Source organism: Staurois parvus, unplaced genomic scaffold (assembly GCF_062004578.1).
Source record: "Staurois parvus isolate SC_StPar_1 unplaced genomic scaffold, SC_StPar_1.0 ptg000129l, whole genome shotgun sequence".
NCBI lineage: Eukaryota > Metazoa > Chordata > Amphibia > Anura > Ranidae > Staurois > Staurois parvus.
The window spans coordinates 2,012,873-2,039,601 of record NW_028317925.1 but is presented as its reverse complement, the minus strand read 5'-3'; the positions used below and the strand labels follow the sequence as shown (position 1 = coordinate 2,039,601).

The 26,729-nt window shown below is 40.9% G+C and overlaps 1 protein-coding gene across 1 annotated transcript in view; it reads right to left on the bottom strand.

Annotated features, from left to right (window-relative positions):
- GALNT9 (polypeptide N-acetylgalactosaminyltransferase 9) overlaps positions 1-26,729 on the bottom strand; it is a 482,832-nt gene that overhangs the window by 230,381 nt on the left and 225,722 nt on the right. The gene's annotated exons all lie outside the window — the stretch shown is intronic.

Sequence of the window (26,729 nt, the reverse complement as noted above, 5' to 3'; positions counted from 1 at the left end):
AAGGGATTCTAAAGACTTATTTTTTTTAAAAGAAAAAATAACAAACATGTCTATACTTACATGCTGTGTGCAGTGGTTTTGCACAGAGTAGCCAAGATTCTCCTCTTCTCGGGTCCCCCGCCAGCGCTCTTGGCCCTCCCTCCTGTCGGGTACCCCATAGCAAAAATCATGTTATGAGGGCACCCACTGCTCCATGTGTCCATTCACATACGAAGCCACAGCTCGGCCCCACCCCCTCTCTTTTCATTTGCTCACTGGCTGTGATTGTCAGCAGTGGGAGCCAATGGCTCCCGCTTCTGTCTCAGCCAGTGAGGAGAGGGAGTCCTGGGATAGCTGAGACTCCAGTGCACATCGCTTGATCAAGAGGGGGCTTAGGTGAGTATAAGGGGGGGCTGGGGGGCTGCTGCACAGAGAAGGTTTTTACCTTAATGCATAGAGTGCATGAAGGTAAAAACCTTGAGCCTTTAGAACCACTTTAATAATAGATGTGATATTGTTTCCATCACTGTTGCATGTTTAAAGAGGAACTCCAAGCAGCTAAATACACAGCTGAAATACATACTGTACGTGTATGTGACCCCTTTTACCAAAAGTTATTTTGTGAAGCATCTCTTGCAATATACATATCCCAGCCAGACAACATAGTCAAGTCTTTTTAGCTAAGAAATTCTATTGTGTGCATTGAGAAGTCTTTGGCTTTCACCGTAGGAGCACAGCATGGTGAAAACCAGAACTCAGACTGCTGAATGAACAGTGAAGGAGAAGCAGTAATTTGATGGGCTCATCTCTCTTCTTACTTTGCTCTCTTCTTTGTCAACATGTCCAGAGTAGGGATGAGCTCAATGTTCAGTCTAAACATAAGTTTGGACTGAAAATGTCCGAACATTTACCTGTTCATCAGGAGTCGAATATCATGTATAATAGCTGTACTACTTCTGCTTTTACAAAAGACAGCTTCCTGATATCGATGGCTGTTAAGGATGCCGGTAGATGCAGGTAACAGCAAGTGACATTCACTTACATGACAATCCCCAATAACATGAGCAAAGGGGAGTGGAAAGTTAATTAAAGAAAACAAAAGTGTGGGGATTTCCTCTTACTCTTACCAGACCTACATCTCATCTCCTTGCTCCCATTTATATCCAAACTCCTTGAACGTCTAGTCTGAGCGACCACCTAACTGAGAATAACCTTCTTGATCCTCTTCAGTCTGTATTTCGCTCTCAACACTCCACAGAAAGTGCTCTCCTAAAACTCAAAAACAATCTGCTTGCGGCTAAGTCCAATGGACATACTTCTGCACTCCTACTCCTGGACCTTTCGGATGCCTTTGGCATGGTGGACCACTCCCTCCTCCTCAAAAAACTTGTGGCCTTCATCACTGCACTCTTTCCTGGCTCTCATCCTACTTACCCAACCACAGCTTTAGTGTTACTTACAATTCTACTTCCTCCTCTCCTCTTCCCTTCTCTGTTGGGGTCCCTCAAGATTCTGTTCTTGGATCTCTCCTATTCTTTACCTACACCTCCTCCCTGGGTCAGTTAATAGCCTTTCATGGCTTCCAATTCCATCTCTAAACTGGTGATGCCAAAATGTATCTTTCTACCCCTCAGCTCACTCCTTCAGCCTCCTCACGTATAACTAATTTACTAACAGACATATCAGTCTAGATGTCACACCGCATCCTCAATCTATTTCTATAATATTTTTCCCCCATGTCCCTCTTTTCTTGATTTCTCTGGCAAAATCAATAGCACAACTTTCAACCTGCCCCCCGCATGCCAATGTTCTAGGTGTAATCCTGGACTCCAAACTATCCTTTTGGTCCCATATATAATAACTGTCCAATTCTTGCTGCCTCAGCCTACGCAACAGTGCCAAAATGGCACCTAACCAATGACACCACAACGCTCCTAGTTCACTCCCTGGCCATCTCTCACCTCAACGACTGCAACTCCCTCCTCACTGGATTACCTTTACATAGACTATCCCCCCTTCAGTCCATCATGAATGCTGCTGCCAGGCTCATCCACCTTAACAACTGTTCAGTGTTTGATACTCCTCTACTACTAACAACAATTTATAAAGCCATCCATAACTTGGCCCCCAGCTACATCACTAACCTAGTCTCAGAATACCAATTATTAATACTCTTCATTCCTCTCAAGACCTCCTGCGTTGTGGCTCCCTCATCACCTCCTCCCATGCTTTCCCTAAGCATCTCTCATCCTATGGAACTCCCTACCCCAATCTTTCCAACTATCTCCTACTCTGTTTGCTTTTAGACGATCCCTGAAGACCCTTCTCTTCAGAGAAGCCTATTCGGTCCCCACCTAACAATTGCACTTTTATTTTCTCCATCAGCTCATCACCCACAGCTAGTACCTTTTTGTGTCACGTGGCCCTCCCTCCTAGATTGTAAGCTATAACGAGCAGGGCCGTCTGATTTCTCCTGTATTAAATTGTATTTTAACTGTACTGTCTGCCCTCACATTGTAAAGTGCTGCAAAAAACTGTTGGCGCTATATAAATCCTGTATTATAATCATTTGTAATTTAAAAGATTTAGCTGGGGTTCAGGTTCAGCATCTGAACTTCTTTGAAGTTTGCTGAACCCTGCTCAAACTGAGCCTGGGAGAGCTGGCTATCCCTAGTTCAAAGTTAATACATGTATAATGCAGTAAAGCCTAATTGGCTCCTAGTAATGGCTTTCTACTTCCTGTTCAAACTTTGCTGCACAGGGGACTACAGTTAACTCATCAAGGCAGATTTCAGGTAGTTATTCTACACAAGGGAGTTGATTTACTAAAACCGGAGAGTGCAAAATCTGGTGCAGCTCTGCAAAGAAACCAATCCGTTTCCAGGTTTTTTTGTCAAAGCCTAATTGAACAAGCTGAAGTTAGAAGCTGATTGTGCCAGATTTTGCCCTCTCCAGTATTAGTAAATCAACGTCATTGTATTTTTCAAAATTTTATCACTACATTTATGGTGTTATTTTTATGTCTGCTTGGAATTTTTCTTTAAAGTGTATAAACCAAAAACTATTTTCTCTACTTTTGGATAGAGTGCTAAAGGATTAAAATAGCTGCCAGGTTTTTACTGCTATCTGGGGCTCTGTTAGAGAGATTTACCCTCACTTCCTGTCTTGCTGGTTTCAGCAGACAGGAAGTGAGGGAAAATCTGCAAAAAGGACAAAAGCAGAAATAAACATCATTGATTATAACACACATTTTTATTAGCGCTGCACATTGATATTATAGTGTTTTGTTTTGGTGGAGACAGAGAGTTTGCCACGTTGTGCTAGATGCTTTACTTTTTCCTTTTTTGTCTTGCGCTCACCAATTATTTTTTGAGAAATAAAAATCTGGTTTTCAATTTTCAAGTTTCTGTATTTCTGTTGTGAGTTCCCCTCATTTTCTGTATGGTAAAACATTATTGGAAAGAACAAGAAGTGTGTGTGTGGGGCTTTTCTAAATGAGCAGTTGATTGCAGTAAAAACCCAACAGTTATTCTAATCCTTTCCTATTTTATCCAAAACTAAGAAAAAAGTTTTGGCTGGAGACCAGTAGCAACACTAAAGCTCTGGAAACATTAGTCAAATTTGAAATCTCCTTGCACTGCCTTGTAAAATTTGCAAAGATAGCTTGTACAAATGAGATAGATCTTTGTATTGCAGGGATTCATAGTATGTCTTCACTGGATATAGATTTGCCATAAAAATCTCCATTAGCAAGTAGCTATAAGGGCATTTGATGAACCATGCTCACACTGATGCATTCCCAGATAAAGAAACTGCAGTAAATGAGATGAGATTAATCTATTTGCTGTTATTATATGCTTTCATTCAGGCCACAATAATCTCTCCCTGCAAGATTTTGGTAAACTGGTGATAAAAGTCCTAGAGGTTAACAGAGCTGTGAGCTTTGCTTTATGATCCTGCTTCCTTTTTGTTATTATTTGCATCATGTCTATATATCCTTTTCATAGTTCTTATTAATATTTCAAGAAAATATTTCTGGCACTGCACAATGTGACTGACGGAACATTAAGCCATGCTCTAATGGGTGTAATAAGCTGTCACTTCTAGGACATCCAAAGTAAGTAATTATCTCGTTCTCAGCCTGCTCGTTCAGGCAACAGGCAACTTTATGTTCCATAGAGAGAATGAGAGGCTGATAGTGCTTCAGTACACTTTGCTATAATTGTTATGTGGAATTTAGCTGTGTAAGTGCCACATGAAATTCTTTATATTGGTAGACAGCGTGAATGTATAATGTAGGCTGTGAGTGGTTAGTTGTCCAGACTCTACTTTTTCATATGTAATAAAGCTCCATAGCTGGCCTTAAAGTAAACCAGTGCTAACAGTTTCAAAACCAAATTCAACACTGATAGTGTACAGCTGGCTTAAGTGTGTGCAGGTGGCACAGATACTAGTCCAGTGATATAATAATAAACAGTGGTGAGTTTATTCGTGCTATTTACAGGCTATATACAGGTGCTGTTCAGTGCTCCAAAAAAGAAACAGCTCACAAATGTTCAAAACAAAATCCTAGCCATGTAGCGGCACTAACTACACAATCTCAGTCCCACTCCAACAGACTAAGTCTAACACTTCTAATGTCTAATCATCCTCTACATACACAGTGTTTCAGCTTTCACAAACTTTTAGCTCAAAAAACATGACCTGTCTGCACCCCAGGCTGTAGAGTACTGACTGTGTTCCAAGCGAGTCTAAATTTCCAAAAGGGGGGTGGGGGGAAACTAAAGTGGGCAGAGGATCAGAGGTCTTGAAAGGTGTATGAGAAGAGCCTGGGAGATGTGTAAATCCTGAGCAGGACTTTTCTAGGGTCCCTGTGAGGCACTCTGTTAATATATATATAGATGACTCAAGAATTCACACTGTTCCAAACCAGCGAATGTATTTACGTGTGGCCATCATCGTCCGAAGCTTATGACCAGGACTGCCAGTGGTGGCAGGGCAATCATAGTTTGAGCAGCCATATTTTGGTATTCTGCAGGCCCCATAATCACCTTGAAAGGTAGTCATTGCTAGCGACTATGTACAAATTATTGGCTGACCATGTGCACCCGATGGTGCAGATATTGTTTCCCAAAGACAGCACCATTTGCCAAGACGATAATGCTCCGATTCACACAGCTGGTGTTGTCAAATCATGGTTGAGCATGCAGATTAAATTTCACACCTTCCGGCAGTCGCTGGACCTTAATGTCCTAGAGTCACTATGGTCAAGTTTGGAGAACAAGGTTCGGGCTTGTTTTCCCCCTCCGGAATCTCTGCGAGAACTGGAACAATTTTTGCATGAAGAGTGGTATCAGATTCCATTATCCACCATCCAAGACTTATATTTAGCAATTTCCAGGATAATTCAGGCTATCTTGGATGCCAAAGGTGGTCCAAAACCATATTAGGTAAGAATTTTGTTCTGTTATCTGATGTTTTCATAATGTTGTCCAATATATATATATATATATATATATATATATATAAAAATAGATATATATATAGATATATATATATATATATATATATATGTATTCACAGTACGTGCCCTGTCACAATAAAAAAAAGGTCTAGTGTCATCCAGAGTTTTCAACCAGGCAAGTTAGGAGGATTCTAGGTTATTGGGTCATACAGAGGAAATTGGATTTTCAGGGTTTGGTAACACCTGGTTTAGATCCTTGAGCCTGGAGGTTTTGTAAAGGTTTGTAAGGAATGAACCTTCCAACCCTAGGTCAAAGGTTTACTGAAAATCAGAATCTTGATTGTGCAGGTGTGCACAGATCTTTTTGGGATAGGTGCTGGTAATAGCTCAGGTCTCCACCCTCCCCAGGAGTTGCATGGCTGCAAGCAAGCAGTGCATATGTGCAAAATAGTCTTGAGCACTGTCTGAAGGAACATACATAGGACCTATGTTTGAGACCAGAGCAGCAGCACTGCAAGTGAAAGCCAAGAATCAGATAAAGTATTTTGTTTTGTGTTTGGGAGAAAAATGCTGAAAAAACCCTGCAAGGATAACCCTTTTGTGTGCCTTAATAAAAATGGGCAGGAAAAGCCCTGAAAAAGAAGATATTGGTGAGAATCAACACTTGAAGCTAATTCTTACAATATATATACTTTGTATGTATACCAAGGGTGGACTGACAACTGATGGGGCCCCCGGGCAATAGGGGATCATTGGGCCCGTGTCCTTGCCCACACTCAAAAAAAGCCTATAAAAGGTACCAGGGGCATTTCATGGGGCCCCCTACTGACCCCGGGCCCTCAGGCAGTGCCCGAGTGGTTGAATTGTCAGTCCGCCCCTGATGTATACATAATATATGTTTTGTCCCTGTTTTGCTTGAAAAATTCATGTTCTGAGCTCATCCAGCTTATTCCCTTCAGCTGTTTCTGCTTTGTGTGACCACACCATGCACATGGGTGTACATCCCTTCTAACCCTTTCGCTGCCAGTTCAGTATGTCGTACGGACCTGACAGCGGGAGGTTTTACACACACTCAGCCAATGGGAGTGTGTGTAAATCTGACAAGCTGACTTCTGGCTGTCAGTGGATTACTTGCACATTCCATCAGCAACAGCCGCCCCCTTTCCCCCATGCATGCCCCCCTCACCATGTATCCCAGACTTCTACTGCCTGAGACCAGCATATTGAGTGCTTCCGGGTAGAGGGGAGGGCGCTGCTCTCCACCCCTCCTGACCAGTATGGCCAGGAAAGAATCTAATGCTGTGCAATCTGTACTGCATTTGATTCAGTGGAGTGCAGGAGACACATCCAGGGTATTTTAGACCCCTGGATGTCTCATTAAAGAGAACCTGTCATTAAAAATCATCACATAGGGGACTTTGTGAAGGTAAGTAAAAAAAAATGTTTTTTTTAATTATAAAAAATTAAAGTTACACACAAGCACATAAAATCCCCACCCAACATTTTTTTGGGGCCCCCACCCCCACATATATCCATGTAAGAACATAAACGCAAGCATTGGGGGCACCTATGCTTTAAAATGTTAATTACGGTACACATGTTACATATTGCCGCACACGTCGAAGTGAGAGCAATATTTCTTGTACCAGACCTCATCTGTAACACTAAACTAATGACCTATAGGGGGCTCTTAAAGCATTATCTATGGAAAATATGAGGTATTGAAGTTTGTCGCCATTTCACGGGCACCCGTAACTTTAAGGTTTGACATGTAGGGTATCCATTTACTCAGTGCAACCTCATCTTTTATATTTTTACCCAAAAATGTGTATTTTATTGTGTGTGTGTGTGCGCCCTATAATTAACTTTAGTTTATTTTTTTACTGAAATTTTATGTTTTCTAGACGGTGCAGTTATATCATTGAATAAAAGAAATTGGAACTACCACTATTTTGTTCTCTTGGGTGTCCTCTTTCAGAATATATATAATTTTTTGGGTGGGTTGGTGCAATCTTCATGTCAAAAAAAATGTTTTTAAACGTGTGCAAAAAACACAAAAATGGCTTGATATTATTATTATTATTATACAGTATTTATATAGCGCCAAAGGGTTTGCTTAGCGCTGTACCATAGCAAGGGGGACAGAACATGAGACAAGACAGAAACAATACAATACACGAGGGGTTCGATGGCCCTGCTCTTTCGAGCTTACAATCTAGGAGGGAGGGGAAAGTGGTACAGGAGGAAATGGCTGTGGGAAATGAAGTGGTGGGAGGAGTGGAGGAGGTAAGCTGTTAGGTGAGGGTGGGGTAGGCTTCCCTGAAGAAGTGGGTCTTCAGGGTGCGCCTGAAGGTGATGAGGATTGGTGACAGTCTGATGGATTGGGGTAGGGAATTCCAGAGGATGGGGGAAGTCCTGGAGAAATCCTGCAATCGGGCGTGGGAGGAGGAGACCAGGGTGCTAGAGAGTTAAAGGTCCTGTGAGGAGCGAAGGGCACGGGTAGGGTAGTATTTGGGTATCAGGTCGGTTATGTAGTTTGGGGCAGCGTTGTGAATGGCTTTGTAGGTCAGGGTTAGCAGTTTGAATTTGATGCGCTGGGCAATCGGGAGCCAGTGAAAGGATTGGCAGAGGGGGGTGGCGGATGTGGAGCGGTTGGTGAGGTGGATGATTCTCGCCGCTGAGTTCAGGATCGACTGGAGTGGGGATATCGTTCGTTTGGGTAGGCCAGTGAGAAGGGAGTTGCAATAGTCCAGGCGTGAGATGATGAGGGAGTGTATGAGTTGTTTAGTGGTGTCTGGGGTGAGGAATGTACGTATCTTGGAGATGTTGCGGAGGTGGAGCCTGCATGATCTTGATAGCAATTGGACGTGGGGTAGGAAGGAGAGGTGTGAGTCCATGGTGAAACCCAGGACTTTGCCATGTGGGGTGGGAGTGATGGTGGCGTTGTTAGTAGTGATGGAGAGGATGGGGCGGGGCGCGGGGGGGGGGAAGACCAGGAGCTTTGTTTTGGACAGGTTAAGTTTGAGGAAATGGAGCGACATCCAGTCTGATATGTCATTCAGGAGGTGAGCATTGCGGGCGGAGAGTGAGGGGGTGAGGTGGGAGGTGGAGAAGTAAATTTGTGTGTCGTCGGCATAGAGGTGGTAATTGAAGCCGTGGGAGTGCATTAGTTTGGTGATGCTGAAGGAGCGTTGGGAAAGGTAGGAGGAGAACCAGAAGAGAGCAGCATCCCTGATGCCAAGGTAGTGCAGTTTTTTAAGGAGGAGAGGGTGGTCGACAGTGTCGAAGGCCGCGGAGAGGTCAAGGAGCAGGAGGACAGAATAGTGGCCATTAGCTTTGGCGGTTAGTAGGTCGTTGGTGATTTTAAGTAGGGCGGTTTCAGTGGAGTGCAGGGGACGGAAGCCAGATTGTAGAGGGTCAAGGAGGTTGTTATCAGTGAGGTGGGCGCTTAGGCGATTGTAGGCCAGGCGCTCAAGGAGCTTGGAAGTGAATGGCAGCAGGGAGATGGGCTAAAGTCCATTGACATTCCATGATGCCTTGCATTCAATGTGTGTCAGCATATCAACTTGGAAACCACAGGGAGCCCACAGACTATGGTCACAATGCTGGCCCTGCTTAGGGAGCGACACAAGGAGCAGAATTCAAAGAACTGGCAAGATCACCAACTAAGAAATACAAACCTCTATTCGGCCTCCTAGCAATGTTCTTGTAATTGCATAAGAAATGCCAAGATAAATTAAATCCTCTGCACATTTGCAGGACTTACATCATTCTAGGATGGCCAAACAAGATGGCCAAAGATACCAATACCGGAAGAAGTTTGGGTGAAGATGTCATTGGCAGGGACTGAGCAATGAGGAAGATCTCAACCGTCATATGGCAGGAGGAGTGTGTTTCACAGTTAAGTCTGCCATAAAGTGCAACTAGGCTGTGCATACTTGCATATTATGACAAAACCCCTTGCAACCCACAGCAGTAATTAGTTTTACTTTAGGTTGGTAATGGAAAGATCAGTTACGGGAAGATCACAGAAAATACTGGTAACTAGTCCTTTTTCCTCTGTCTACATTTTGTTTGGGCACAGCTTCTAGAGTTCAATTCCACTTTAACAATGGTATATCTATTTTCTCTTTTTTGTAGCAAATGAATCATTTTTAGTTAAGATTATTGTTCTTGTATGTGGATGACAAATCAGATAATGAAATGCTAGTTCTTTTATGTTAAATTAGTCTATTTATGGCTACTTAGTCATCCTAAAATGCATCTATTTCTCCAAATCTGCTACATGTAACTTTTTTTCTATTAATATTTATGTCTCTATGTGTGGGACTTTATACATACTGGGGTTTATTTACTAAAACTGGAGAGTGCAAAATCTGGTACAGCTCTAGATAAAAAACAACCAGGTTTCATCGACAAAGCTTAAATGAACAAGCTGTAATAAGGAGCTGATTGGCTACCATGCACAGCTGTACCAGATTATGAGTGCACTAGTTTTAGTAAATCTACCCCGCTGTGGTGACTAGTTTGTCTCTGAAGGTTTTCATTTATTCTGTCAGAATTCAGTTAGCAGTAGTTAGTCACATTCAAATGGGATTGTTACTTAACCACCTGCCCTCCAGAGGATTTACCCCCCATCCTGTCCAGGCCATTTTTGTTTTTTGCTCCATAATGTTTTATTAAGATTGCAAATGCAACATAACAGAAAAAGAAAGGTGTACATCTGAATATGGTGTATACACATTAGGCATAAAAAGTCACATTGAACTGAGCGACATATGTAATCCTGGCGCAAACATTAACATCGACAAAATGTTATGAAAACTTCTCTCCAAAACAGGCATATTGAGTAAGGAAGGAGCATGTATAACATAACATGAAGTAGGTGGTAATGCAATCCACTACTAACCAGAGTCATCTGATAAGTTCGGTGGGAGAGACATTTAGGAAAGAAGGGCGAGTATAATGGTGTCACACGGTGCATTGTGAATGCTACTACATGGGTCTGTGTCCTATGCGAAGAGGGGCATGTTCTCATGTAAGCTTCATTAGTAAGAACAAGCAATAACATTTTCACGTGTTGTAAATCGCTACAGTATGTGGGGTTGGGCAGTTGTGGAGCAAGAGGCATATGTGTGACCAAGAAGGGGACAGACAGAAAAATATCATATAGGTCAGCTGAGAAGCCAATAAAGGAGATAGAATATATAGGGAAAGATGAGAGAAACATAGAGGAAGGGAGGAGAAGGAAGATGAGGAGAGAAGGAGAAAAAGATAGGGGGGGAACAGGAGAGATGGAAAGAAAAAAAAAAGGGGGGGTTTGGAAAAGAGGGTAGAGAGGAAATCAGTGGGAAGGGGGGGATGGAATCGTGGCAGGGGTAGGTTATAGGGAGGGGAGGTAAGGGAGGGTAATGGTAGGAGGGGGGGGGCAGGGAGAGGGGTGATGGGTTGTAGTCTAAGTACTTGAAACGTCCACAAGTCCTAATGTAAGAGAGTCCAATCAAAGAACCAGGCCAATCATTTTAGAACATAGTGCTACGCGTCCAGCGGTGTGTGGGGTAAAATTAACTGCAATGAAAGGGAACACAGAGATAGTCTATGGGTATGCTTGTATAGTCCTCAGTAGTTCACTTCAAGTAGTATGTTGGTGGGAAGTTCCCACAAGGCTGTGATATTCAAAGGTAGTTTGAAAATGAGTCCAGTAAGACCAGATATGGGAAACTTTTGTTGGGTTATCCTTAGCTGTCGCAATCAATTCCTCCATATTCGCGATTCTCTCAAGGCAGATAATCCAGGCACGTACCGACTGGGCATGAGTAGATCCCCACAGGACCAGGAGACCAGGCCATTTTTTGCGATATGGTGCTGTGATACTTTGACCATTGCGCAGTCATGCAACGCTGTACATAAATGAAATGTATGCTCTTTGTTTCCCACAAATAGAGCTTTCTTTCAGTGGTATTTGATCACCTGTTCACTTTTTATTTTTGCACTATAAACAAAAAAAGACCAACAATTTTGAAAAAAATACAATATTTTTGACTTTTTGCTATAAAACATATTCAGTAAAAAATTAAAAAAATCAAATGTCTTCATAAACTTAGGCCAAAATGTATTCTGCTACATGCCTTTGCTAAAAAAAATGGCAATACGTGTAAATTAATTGGTTTAAATGGACGTTATAGCGTCTACAAATGGCGGTATTTATACTGGAATTTTAATTTTTATTCTTTTTAAACTAGTAATGGCAGCGATCAGAAACTTATAGTGGGACTGCGGGACTGTGGTTGGCATTCTGACACTGGGTGGGAACTGACTAACTGCCACTGACATCCCAATGACACTAATACAGTGATTAGTGCTAATCTGGGGCAATCAAAGGGTTAACTGTGTGCTGTTTTACATCATGTGCTGTGTGTGTTTTACTAGGGAAACATGTTGCTGTGTATTTCTGTGCTGTGCAGAGATATACACAGTAGCATGTCCTTGTTGGCAGGAGAGAGACCTGTGTTGTTTAAACACAGGTCTCTCCCCTGTCAGCTTTACTCAGCCATTGCTGGGTGGTAGCAGGCAATCTCCGGCCAGGACCCGGTAATTGACATCCGTAGCTGCCAATGGCGGCGCAGGTAGGGTGGCACACGCACATGCCCCCTACCCAAAAATGCAAATCACGTATATATATACGTAATTTTGCACAGGCCTGCCGCCCTGTAGTAGTAGTTCTACTATAGGGCGGCGGGAAATCGGTAAAAGGTGAAGGTATTTTTCTGCTTATCAAACTAAACCAACCAAACTGAACCAACCAGAACCAAAAGACTGCTTGGATTAAGGGTCTCCCATGTTACAGAACAAGTCCAGTTAAATGTGACTAACTACTAGTAGCTATTTGGATGAAATTTTGTCATACTGTATCTTGTAGGGCCTTTTTACTGCAAGGGTACACAACAGTCTTTTTTGCACATATTTCAGTCAAAAAGTTGAAAAATTTAATTATTCTAAGTAGTTTCACATCTTTATTATTTAAGTTTTAAGGGAGGAAAATATCAGGAATTGAACATTTTTCTTACATTTTACTTGAGATCACAGGTCTGTGAATCAGAGCAGAGATCTATAAAGTGACCTGAGGTGTACATAACTGAAACTGGGCATGCACACTTTTCTCACATCCCCTAGTTCTGAAGCCATTACTGAAACTTGATTCATAGATATTTTACCTGCCTTCCTAGAACTATGATTGGCATGTTATATCCTTCGTTTGAAACAGCATAGAATTCTGGACTGACCTCTATTATCCTTTTATTTCACAAAAGAGGTCATTTAATCTATTTGTTATAGCAGAAATCATGGCAATCCCAGAGAAAAAAAAAGAAAAATCTAGCATAGTAAAAACTGTTAGCAATAAATGCAACAATTTACAAAAATGTGAATTCTGTTTTTTTTTTACAGAAACATTACTTGATGACATTTAAAGTACATTACATGACATTTAAATACAGGTATTTCTTTAACAATAGGCGGCAGATATTTTTTAGTAGTAGAATTGAAATGTAATGTATGAAATACTGAATACAGTACTTGTTATATATACATATGTAACACTATTGACTTGCAGATGCCCAGCAGATACATTGCAAATAACCCAAGCATGATTATTTGACAATAAGGTTTCAGGCACATTCAATTTCAGGTGTGGCTCTTTCCTCGGTGTGTAAAAGATGGGTGCCAGTCACTTTTGTGAGCACAAAACAGGAAGTGATTTATTGCAAATTTGCAAAAGGTAGAAAGGAGTATGAGGTGAGAACCAGGATATCCCCAAACCCATAGATTGTCTCAAACACTAAACTAGGTTCTAATTCTCTTCAGAATTTCTCCTTTCTAATAAGGTTTTTCTATGTCTCCTCCAATCAGAAACTATGCAAGCTGGATACCCACAGGGTTAAAGTGTTACTAAACCCAGGACCCTGCATTCATTATATCTGGTCTCCCACAGTACACAGAACATGGAATTGCAATTATTTTAGTAAATATAAACTGATAAATACCTTTTCTTATCAGCAGTTAGAGCAGTCTTGTGACTTCTATCAGTGTTCAGCAGAGCACTGGTTAAAACGCTCTAGGAGGATACAGAACCTCTTTAGGACTACAAACCAAGCTGAGCATGTGCAGAGTGTCTCCACACGATATGTCTTATCAGGAGATAAGAGGGGACACTGGAAGAACAGGAGGATCAGAGAAGTCAGGATCAAACAGCATTTTTACACAATGCAGACGATTAACCCCTTAGGTGCCACAGTGAGTATAAGTCCTTATGCACAGTAGATGTTTTTACAGCTGCTGTTTTTGGCTTTTGGCGTTTTTTTCTACAGCCAGTAACCTGCCCAGCATGTTATCCTATGTCTCCATGCAAACATAGGATTTCATCTTCGTTTTTTGGCTGGAAAAAAAACCTAGAACTAGTTTGTTCTAGATGAGTTTTTTTAGCTGTAGAAACACTTTAATGCTGATAATGCAAAAAAAGTGGTAAAGTGCAGCAAATTGGCATTCTTTGAGCAAAAATGTTATATGTTTTGTTTTGTGTAAAAAACACTAAAAACGCAAATGCTGAAAAACGCTGCTAAATGCGGCTAAACGCTAATGCATAAACTATAAAAAAATGTGGAAAAACTTGTATTTTTATCGTGACTTTATACAGTTAATGCTACTGGCGTTTTTAAAACACCCAGTGTGCATGAGGACTAACAAGCATGCTTTACTGCATATACAGACTGGTTTTACTATTGTGGGTTTAGTAGCACTTTAAGGTTCTAGTGGCATCTTAAACGTGGTATTTCAAGGCAGGAAAGCTGAGAAGGTTCATGTGGTGCCTCTAACTCAACAAGTTACTCCTAGCCTCTCTTGTGGTGAACAACTACAGTTGCTTTCTCTAGGCCAGTACTTTTTAGCCCCCAGTAGACAGCATCTTCAGGTATACCTCTCAAAAGTGGAGACTCTTTCCAGTCCCTAGGCCTAGATGCATTAGGAGGGAGACATATCTTGCAGTATCATCCTAACTGGGCAGAAGCCCATGAGGGAAGAGACGGAACAGGACATGTCCTAAATATTTAACAGTTTTTCAGCAGACATCACCAGAGCCCAAAGCCCGCTGATTAGCTAGGTCTTTAAAAAACTCATAACACAGGGTGCCAGCAAACCCACACAGCTTGCTGGAGTTGTAACTGGCCCACTTTTGTGGACTGTCTCCTTTAAACCATAGTAGTTAAAGCAAACTCAGAAAAACAACCGTTGAAAGACGTGTTTGGTGAGCCAATATTCATAGCATAATAAAATGTCAGAAAACACACAAACCAAGATTAATAAAAAAAAGTAAATACCTAGGATATATTCTGGTTGATATCATTTTAACCTCCCTAGCGGTATTCCCGAGTGTAGCTCGGGGTAAAGTTTCAGTACCAAAAGCGGTAACCCCGAGCTACACTCGGGCTTACCATGCAGCGTTGCACAGGGATTCCCTGCAGCGCTTACCTTGTCCTTCACTCCCGCGATGTGTCCCCTGCAGCGTCCCCGGCCATCTCCTCCGGCCGATGCCGGCATCCAGCTTCCATGTTCTGGTCCCTGTGATGTTGGGACGTACGGGCACTGGAACCGGCGGCAAATTTTTAAATTTTAAAAAATGACTTTTTTAAAAACGATTATTACATAGCAAAACATTGCTGTTTCAAAGCATTTCACATACATTTTGTCCCTACTGTTTTGTCCTGTGCCCTGCCTGCATTTTGACTGTTCTTTCTGTCTGGAAACTGAGAAAAGTCCATGGCGTCCAAAAAGCGTCCCTTTAGGTCAAAAGCAGTTTTAGACCGGCTAGAGAACAGCGATAGTAAATCAGAACCACTTACAGAATTGAGTGAATGATTCGTGGGGAAATTCGTCATCAGACACTGAAACTGATTCTGCGACTTTGCTCAGCGATGTGCAAACTTGGCGCTATATTTCAAATTTCAGTGTTTTTGGTTTGATTATATTATTGAATTAAATTTATTATTATTTATATTGTTATTTTTTATGATTATTTATTAAATTATAATTTATGATTTTGTGTTTCAAGTTTTATCATATCCGGAATGTTTACTAGACTCTTGTTCTGACAGATTTCAGTGAGTTATTCCTAAATTACAGGCCTACAATAAAAAAACGACATATTTCCATGCAAAAAAATGGTACCGCTTTCAGCACCAAAAATCTGAAATAATCACACCGGTAGGGAGGTTAATGTAATATTCTTCTTGAAATAGACAAAGAATTTTAGAGTTGTATTTTTATTAGGCTCAGCCAAAATGTTCCCACTAAGCTCTCTGTGTAGAGTTCTGGAAAGATTTTGGTCTAACAAGGAAGAAAAAAATAATTTTGTTTGTAGCTACCTATACTTTTTTTTCTATTGAAATGTTTTATTTGAAATAGAAAATGTATTCATAAAACCTTATTTCTTCTCTCACAAACAATTTTCCTCTTTCCTTTTCAGGCTGCTAAATGGATACTGGTCATGGGCTGCATGCTATGTTTATAGCACAAATCCACACATGATGAGTACTGACCTGTTTTGAGGAAAGATACTATGTGTATTTCATTGAATCATAAGCTTTCTCAAAATAGTCACTGGCTGTTCACTCCCATTGACACCAAAACCATTTCTACTTCCAATGGCCACAGTCCAGCCTCCCTAAACTTTGGAGGACAATAAACTGGATCTTTGTTTAGAAAGTTTGGAGACCCCTGTTTTGAGGAAAGATACTGTATGTATTTCATTGAATCATAAGCTTCCTCAAAATAGTCACTGGCTGCAGCCAGCTATAGTGGGCACCTTTTTCCATGCTGTGGCCCCTAGGGTCACTCATGTAGAATTGTGAGATTGCTTGTCTGGTTTTGGAAGAACATTGTGCCCTCTAGCCCTCTAGATATAAGCAATTCTTAAATGCTTGCTGGCCGCAGCCTACAACAGCAGATACTTTTTATCCTCATTGTAGCCCAGAATATATCACTATTCTACAATGAAATAATGCAGGTAATTCTCATATCAACAGAGCTATACAAAATACAATGATTTGTGTATATGTAAGCTTCATATTCTCACTTACTGTATGTATTTTATATTCCTCATTCTATTCTACTGTGCATTGGGAGCATGCTATAGTAATATTTTTTGTTCTCCCCTCTTTGTTTGCCATTTTTAAACAATGCAAATTTGTATCTATTGTCTTCTTTCTCAGCATTCACTGTTATCGCTTGTCTCATTCATACTTGCCCTTGGCAGTTGTGCAGATGGGCTCCTGAACTAGGTCTGTTAGAAGCTGCACCATCTGTCACTAGGGTTGACTAGGTCTGTTAGAAGTTGCAGCATCTGTTACTAGGGTTGACTAGGTCTGTTAGAAGTTGCAGCATCTGTTACTAGGGTTGACTAGGTCTGTTAGAAGTTGCAGCATCTGTTACTAGGGTTGACTAGGTCTGTTAGAAGTTGCAGCATCTGTTACTAGGGTTGACTAGGTCTGTTTGAAGCTGAAGCATCTGTCACTAGGGTTGACTAGGTCTGTTAGAAGTTGCAGTATCTGTTACTAGGGTTGACTAGGTCTGTTAGAAGTTGCAGCATCTGTTACTAGGGTTGACTAGGTCTGTTAGAAGTTGCAGTATCTGCTACTAGGGTTGATCTATTATTGTACTAATAAGCTAAACGCAAAGGTCAATGTTCTAAAAATTAAAACTAGAAAAAAACTTCAAAAATGGTGATTATTTTTGGAACTGTTCATTTAGTCCAGTTGTCTCCAAACTGTGGCCCGAGGGCCAGTTATGGCCCCCTGCTTGCCTTTATCTGGCCTTTGGGGCACTTTTCCTTCCACCGATATAAGACATTATTCCTCCCACTGATACCAACAATGGGGCAATATTCCTGCTGCTGACATCAACAATGGGGCACTATTCCTCCCATTGACACCAACGATGGGGCACTATTCCTCCCATTGACACCAATGATGGGGTACTATTCCTCCCACTGACACTAGTGGTGGGGCACTATTCCTCCTCCTAATGCCAAACATGCATTGTTCACTCCCATTGACACCAAAACAATTTCTACTTCCAATGGCCACACTCCAGCCTTTCTAAATTCTGGAGGACAATAAACTGGATCTTTGTTTAGAAAGTGTGGAGACCCCTGTTTTGAGGAAAGATACTGTATGTATTTCATTGAATCAAAAGCTTTCTCAAAATAGTCACTGGCTGCAGCCTGCTATAGTGGGCACCTTTTTCTATGTTGTGGCTCAAACATTTTCCCCTAGGGTCACTCATGTAGAATTGTGAGATTGCTTGTCTGGTTTTGGAAGAACATTGTGCCCCTCTAGATATAAGCAATTCATAAATGCTTGCTGGCCGCAGCCTACCACAACAGACACTTTTTATCCTCATTGTAGCCCAGAATATATCACTTTATTCTACAATAAAATAATGCAGGTAGTTCTCATATCAACAGAGCTATACAAAATACAATGATTTGTGTATATGTAAGCTTCATATTCTCACTTACTGTAAGTCTTTTATATTCCTCATTCTATTTCTACTGTGCATTGGGAGAATGCGTTAGTAATATTTTTTTGTTCTCCCCTCTTTGTTTGCCATTTTTAAACAATGAACATTTGTATCTATTGTCTTCTTTCTCAGCATTCACTATTATCTCTTGTCTCAGTCATACTTGCCCTTGGCAGTTGTGCAGATGGGCTCCTGAACTAGGTCTGTTAGAAGCTGCAGCATCTGTCACTAGGGTTGACTAGGTCTGTTAGAAGTTGCAGCATCTGTTACTAGGGTTGACTAGGTCTGTTAGAAGTTGCAGCATCTGTTACTAGGGTTGACTAGGTCTGTTAGAAGTTGCAGCATCTGTTACTAGGGTTGACTAGTTCTGTTAGAAGTTGAGCATGTGTTACTAGGGTTGACTAGGTCTGTTAGAATTTGAGCATCTGTTACTAGGGTTGACTAGGTCTGTTAGAAGTTGCAGTATCTGTTACTAGGGTTGACTAGGTCTGTTAGAATTTGAGCATCTGTTACTAGGGTTGACTAGGTCTGTTAGAAGTTGCAGTATCTGTTACTAGGGTTGACTAGGTCTGTTAGAAGTTGCAGTATCTGTTACTAGGGTTGACTAGGTCTGTTAGAAGTTGCAGCATCTGTTACTAGGGTTGACTAGGTCTGTTAGAAGTTGCAGCATCTGTTACTAGGGCTGATCTATTATTGTACTAATAAGCTAAACGCAAAGGTCAATGTTCTAAAAATTAAAACTAGAAAAAAAACTTCAAAAATGGTGATTTTTTTTTGGAGCTGCTCCTTTAATCCAGTTGTCTCCAAACTGTGTCCCGAGGGCCAGATGTGGCCCCCTGCTTGCCTTTATCTGGTCCTTGGGGCACTTTTCCTTCCACCGATATAAGACATTATTCCTCCCACTGACACCAACAATGGGGCAATGTAACTGCTGCTGACATCAACAATGGGGCACTATTTCTCCCATTGACACCAACGATGGGGCACTATTCCTTACACTGACACCAATGGTGGGGTACTATTCCTCCTCCTTATCCCAAACACGCATTGTTCGCTCCCATTGTCACCAAAACAATTTCTGCTTCCAATGGCCACAGTCCAGCCTCCCTAGATTCTGGAGGAAAATAAACTGGATCTTTGTTTAGAAAGTCTGGAGATCCCTGTTTTGAGGAAAGATACTGTATGTATTTCATTGAATCATAAGCTTTCTCTAAATAGTCACTGGCTGCAGCCAGCTATAGTGGGCTATAGTGGGCACCTTTTTCCATGTTGTGGCTCAAACGTTTTCCCCTAGGGTCACTCATGTAGAATTGTGAGATTGCTTGTCTGGTTTTGGAAGAACATTGTGCCCCTCTAGATATAAGCAATTCTTAAATGCTTGCTGGCCGCAGCCTACCACAACAGACACTTTTTATCCTCATTGTAGCCCAGAATATATCACTTTATTCTACAATAAAATCATGCATGTAATTCTCATATCAACAGAGCTATACAAAATACAATGATTTGTGTATATGTAAGCTTCATATTCTCACTTACTGTAAGTCTTTTATATTCCTCATTCTATTTCTACTGTGCATTGGGAGCATATTATAGTAATATTTTTCGTTCTCCACCCTTTGTTTGACATTTTTAAACAATGCAAATGTTTATCTATTGTCTTCTTTCTCAGAATTCACTGTTATCGCTTGTCTCATTCATACTTGCCCTTGGCAGTTGTGCAGATGGGCTCCTGAACTAGGTCTGCTGGAAGCTGCAGCATCTGTTACTAGGGTAGACTAGGTCTGTTAGAAGTTGCAGCATCTGTTACTAGGGTTGATCTATTATTGTACTAACAAGCTAAACGCAAAGGTAAATGTTATAGAGATAAAAACTAGAAAAAAAAACTCAAAAATGGAGATTTTTCAGAGCTGTTCCTTTAGTCCAGTGGTCTCCAAACTGTGGCCTGAGAGCCGGATGTGGTACTCTGCTTGCTTCTATACAGCCCTTGGAACACTTTTCCTTCCACTGATATAAGACCTTACCCACTGACACCACAATCTGGCAATATTCCTGCTGCTGACATCAACTATTGAACACTATCCTTGCCACTGACATCAACAATGGGACATAATTCCTGCTACTGACATCAACAATGGGGCACTATTTCTCCCATTGACGCCAACAATGGGGCACTATTCCTCACGCTGACACCAATGATAGGGCACTATTCTTTCCACTGACACTAGTGGTGGGACACTATTCCTCCTTCTAATCCCAAACATGCATTGTTTACTCCCATTGACACCAAGACAATTTCTACTTCCAATGGCCACAATCTGGCCCCGCTAAATTCTGGAGGACAATTATTATTATTATTATTATTATACAGTATTTATAAAGCGCCAATAGTTCGCTCAGCGCTGTACAATAAACTGGCCCTTTGTTTAGAAAGTTTGGAGATCCCTGCTTTTGTTCATCAGCCTCTAATTTCTCTTTACTTTTGTTTTTGCCAGCCTAGGTTGCCAGCACTTGGTAGGTGACTAAGTCAATGGGGCCATAACCTAGTCTAAACACCAGCGCAAGCATTCCAACACAATGGGCACAGATTTATTGCTGCTATCTATGTCCCTGTTCAACTGGTAAGGGGTCCTTGCCTAGCTAAATTAAACATTCCCACAAAAAATAATTATTAGAGATTATTAGAAGTAAAAATGCTCTCACTTCCACTGACCACTTTCACATAGAAGAATAGGCATGAATGGCACATACCAGCATAGCTGTGTTTAAAATCCGAATTACATCAGAAGTGTTTGCATTTTTTTTTTTCGCTATACAGTATATATAGCACTTAATCATAGAGTGATCCCATTGACCTTTTCATGGCAAAGGTTTCTAAATTTTTCACAGGGGTCTTTTTGCGTCATCGTTCCTATGATAGGTTTAACCCATTAAAGCTTAAATGTTAATCTTTCACCAGTGTTTCCTGCAATTCTTTGGTGAAATTCGGGGAGATCCAGCCCAGTTTCCAAACTGACATTTTCTATTACTTTATTATGTACATTCAATAGGGAGCATTGCAGTTACAGTGTTTGCTTTGTAACCACAATGTGTGATATTAATTGGACAAACTAATTAAATGAAACCTCAGCTGAGAGAAACCCGGAGGCTACCATTGTTGAATTCCATCTAAAATACTGAGTGCATGAAAGAAATGTAAGTCCTCCGAAAGCAATACATTTTGAACTACGGATCTGAACCAAGCATGCAACAAATCAAAGGCAGAGTGAAGTCAGAACTCCTGGTCTGTAAGCTTGATCAAATCAGTGTTGTTGATTTACAAAAGGATTTGTTGATTTACTAAGTCAATGACCTTAGTAAATAAGGTAAAGTTGTGTTCACTTTGAGCTTGGGTTCACACTGATGTGGTGCGGAATTCACAGCCGTTTCTGTGCAAATTTTGCATCGCATCACAAACCACCCGTTCATGCGAAATGCTGCGTGTGTGTGTATATTAAGTTAACAACACCCCAAAATCGGTCCACAAAATGCGGTACGATGTGCAGAATCAGATAGCATGGGTGTAAATACCCATCCAATCCAATTCTAGTGCGGACCAAAAAAAAAGGGTCCTGCACCTCCAGTCCATCAAGAATACTGCTGCCAGGCTCATCCACCTTACCAACTGTTCAGTGTCTGCTACCCCTCTCTGCCAATCCCTCCACTGGCTTCCACTCGCTCAACAAATAAAATTCAAAATACTAACAACAACTTACAAAGCCATCCACAACTCTGCCCCCAGCTACATCACCAAGCTGGTCTCAAAATATCAACCAAACCGCTCTCTTTGATACTCCCAAGACCTTCTGCTCTCTAGTTTGCGTGTCACCTCCTCCCATGCTCGCCTCCAGGACTTCTTCCGAGCTTCTCCCATCCTATGGAACTCTCTACCCCAATCTGTCTGGCTGTCTCCTAATCTTTCCACCTTTAGATGATCCCTGAAAACCTTTCTCTTTAAAGAAGTCTATCATTCTTCTACCTAGTAAACCGCCATTTATTTATTTATAATTTATTTTATATTATTTATTATTACCTCCATTAGCTCATCCACCACAGATATTACCTTTTGTATCCCTCAACCCTTCCTCCTAGATTGTAAGTTCTAATGAGCAGGGCCCTCTGTTTCCTCTTGTACCAAATTGAATTGTAACTGTAATGTCTACCTTAATTTTGTAAAGCGCTGCGCAAACTGTTGGAGCTATATATATCCTGTATAGTAATAATAAATAATAATTTAGTAAATCAACTACAGTGACTATAAGGGCTCTTGCACACGTGCCGACTGAGCTCTTTCAGTGTATTTCCTCTGCCCATGTGCAGCGTATAGCCTGTCATTGACATGAATAGCTGTGTGTCACTGTACTCATGTACATGGTGGTGCTATTGTAAGCATGAGTACAGTGTACAGACATATGCAAATCGTGTTTAAGGTAGCAGTGCCATATACACAAATACAGCAGCACACAGCCATTCATGTCACTGGCAGGCTGTACAATGCACTTGGACTACCTGGGTAGAGGTAATATGCTGGGAATTTTGATGAACAAGTTTAGACAGCCCATGTGCAGACACTAGATCAGCATAGCAGCCACATAACTAACATTTTTCGAAAGAATGGGTCATCCAATAAATTTCTGTGTTATTTTGATAAAGAACACTGTGGAACAAAAGATGCGAATATAGATGATTGAATCAGGGGGTTTACTCTTTCCTATCCTTTTATTTGCCTAAACATTTTCAGATCTGTAATGATCTCAGGAGAAGTACACAATTCAAGAAATAAGGTGTTCATGATTCAGGAATTATGAAATTCTATGTAAACTCTACAAAAAAATTCAAGTGTGGCAAACAATTCATAATTTACAGATTTCCCTGATCTGTGAGCCAACTTGCTCATCCTTGTGCATCCCAGGATCCTACAGTGCTATTACTACTTGCTATTACTTACAGTATACCCAATCTTAGAGGCTTTAAATTTTAGACATAGAGGAGCTCACCAACCTTAAATAACGGGCACTTTTACCCCCTTCCTGCCCAAACCAATTTTCAGCTTTCAGTGCTGTTGCACTTTAAATGACTATTGTGTGGTCATGCAACACTGTACCCAAACTACATTTTTATTATTTTTTTAGACAAATAGAGCTTTCTTTTGGTGGTATTTCATCACCACTGGGGTTGTTATTTGTTGATAAAAAAACGAAAAAAGGCCAAAAATTTTGAAAAAAAATGTTTTCTCAGTTTTTGTTATGACGTTTTGTAAATAAGTAATTTTTCCTCCTTCACTGATGAGACTGAAATTATGGGCACTGACAGCCAGCACTGATGGGCACTGACAGCCAGCATTGATGGGCACTGATAGCCAGCACTGAGGAGGCATTGATAGCCAGCACTGATGGGTACTGATAACCACCACTGACTGGCACTGATAGCCAGCACTGATACAAAGCACTGGTGGACACTGATGGGGCTACCCTGATCATCAGGGCACTGATGATCAGTGTTCTGATGATCAGTGTAGATGTCCCCTCTGAGAAATGCCTCTTACCAGCTCTCCTCTCCTCACGGACTGTCAACATGAGGAGAGGAATGCCGATACCCGGCATTTCCTATTTACACTGTGGTCAGCTGTGATTGGACAAAGGCAGCTCTGATTGGCCCTTTACCTCATTCATGGTGTGCGCCCCAAGGGTTGACACGGGGCTGTGGTTCTAGCGACCGCACTGTAGCTGTTTTTTGGCTATAGCGTGGTCAGAAACTGGTTAAAGATCCCTACAATCCCTTCCCTCAATTTCTGGCCATCCTCCTGGGGCACTGGCGTGATAAAGAAGCCCTGTGTCTTGGGTGGTGTTTTCTTGACACCCTGTTTGAAAGACCTACCTAGTTCTGGTTATGGGAACCAAAACATACTAGGTCATGGTTCCCCTAAATTGGGGTTTCTAGTCTACAGTATATACAAAGTATAAGAGGAAGCCACATACATATTTGTAAAAAAATGCCAAGAAAAAAATTATTAAACATCTAGTGAATTGACAAGATGATCAGGGTATCTGCCATCCATCAGCTCAATCCATATACAATTTTAAGACAGAGGACTTGCTCACTCATCTCACAAAAATTGTAAATTGAAACATATTTCTGTTCTCTGTGTTTGGTAATTCAATCAAACCTTGTAATACAAAATATAATTATTAATAAAAAAGTAGAAAGAGCCAGGTCTGTATACAGTTTTGTATAGTTATGCAACCGTCTAATCTGTAAAGGTCATATCAACTTCAATAAAGATGTCCTTAATAAAGACAAAATAGTTATGTTTCACCTCCAGGAAAACAGATGGGAGGACATATGTGAAGACCATCAGGAATCCTACCAGTTACCCAATACACTTCTTAATTTGTTTTCACACCTTGCATTAGGCCTTATGCTGAAACACTTTTCTACTGTTACTTAAGAAATATAAATTTCTAAGCTTTTCATTTGTTTTGGGCTTTATGTCTTTCATTTTCTGTCCTGTCCTATTATGAACAAACCACTATGAATAGCAATCTGAATTTTGCAGATGTTTTGGCATCTGTTAATTAGTTTTTATCTTCCACAAGCATTCTTTATGCATTTTGTCAGCAATTAAACGTACACCTAACGTGTAGGAATAGAACGGCGTTTATGGCAAGAGTCAGAAACTCTCAAGCTTAAGCTGCAACAAAAAATTGATGTATCTAAAAATTCATGAAGGGAATAGGTAGGTTTGATTTAATATACTTTAACATTATTCAAGAACTAAGCAGACTAAAGAATCCTTAGCATCTGACGTACTTCTGGGAGTGTTGGATGTCTAACCCCCATACTTTGCACGATTGCTTCAGCCACCAGCTACTACACTATTGCAGGACACAGTTGTGATGTCATAGCTGGGAAGTGGAATCACAACGCACAGTGGGGGATAAGGTATTTGGCACTGCTAGAGGTATGTCAGATGCTGAAGATTCTTCAGCCAGCACACTACTTGCAAGAAAGTGAAGATCCAAGGCATAGGCAGCAAGACAAAAAAAATTACACCTCTTTTTCACAGGGATTTTTTTTAATCTTTAAGACTTGTTTCTAAGTTTTTCTTACAATAACTGAGTCACTTCTAACCTCCCACAGGGAGATACAAACTATATTCAGTGGCTGTTGTGACACAGGTAAAGTTTCCAAATGGGTGAAATATCTCCTTAGGAATTGGTTCGATTCTTGATCTTTTTATTTGTAAGAATGACGGAAGAGATTACCATGAATGCATCTCTGTTAGAATAGGAGGGTGACATGTTATGGCACTCCAGAAAATCACATCATTCTTAGGCAGTTATCTGTGTATGGCCACTCTAAAGTAAATGAGGAATATATTTCTAGATAACTGTCACCTTGCTTTTTTTCTCTTATAGGCATGCTCCTTGTCAGCACACGAACTAGGTCACTTGTGCTACTTTTTTTTCTGTTGTTCCTTGTTGTTTCTGGGTTAGACTGGTGAGCAAGGTTTATTGCTACACCGCAATTGAGAAAAGTGTCATGGGTGTCTAGATCACTAGAGTGAATGAGCAGAATTAAAAATACACAGTGCTCTGAAAAAGTATTTGCCCCCTCCTGATTTTTTTTGTTTGTATATTTGTCACAGTGAAATGATTCAGATTATCATACAAATGTTAATATTATGCAAAGATAACCTGAGTAGATACAACATGCAGTTTTTAATTGATGACGGTTTAATTTGTTAAGGGAAAAAAAGCTGTCCAAACCTGTCTGGCCCTGTGTGAACAAGTAATACCTCCCCCCCCCCTTGCTAAACCATGAATGATATGAGATTAACCACATTTTTTGCAAAGCTGAGCTAAATTTCACTTGTCACACCCAGGCCTGATTACTGTTGAATCAAGAAAAAACACATAGAAACTGTATGACAAAGTAAAGCATGCTAAAAGGTTTAAAAAACCAACACATCATGCCACGATCTAAAGAAATGTAAGCAGATATGAGAAACAAAGTAATTGATATATATCAATCTTGAAAGAGTTACAAAGCCATTTCTAAGGCTTTGGGACTCCAGCGAACCATGGTGAAAGCCACAAATGGTGAAAACTTGGAACCTTCCCAGGAGTGGCCGGCCTACCAAAATTACTCCATGGGCACAACAATGACTCATCCAAGAGGTCATAAAAGAACCCAGAACAACATCTAAAGAAATGCAGACCTCACTTGCCTTAGTTAAGGTCAGTGTTCATGATTCAACAAAAGACTGGGCAAAGATGGCAACCATGAGAGAGTTCCAAGGTGAAAGTCACTGCTGACCAAAAAGAACACAAAGGCTCATCTCACATTTCCCAAAAAACATCTTGATTATCTCTAAGACTTTTGGGCAAATAGTCTGTTGGCTGATGAGACAAATGTTGAACTTTTTGGAAGGTGTGTGTCCTGTTACATCTGGCGTACAACTAACACAGCATTACATGAAAAGAACATCATACCAACAGTCAAACATGATGGTGGTAGTGTGATGGTCTGTGGATGCTTTGCAGCTTCAGGACCTGGATGACTTGCCACAATTGATGGAATCATGAATTCTGTGATGTACTGGAAGATCCTGAAGGAGAATGTCCAGCTATCAGTTTGTGACCTCAAGCTTAAGTGCACTTGGGTTATGCAGCAG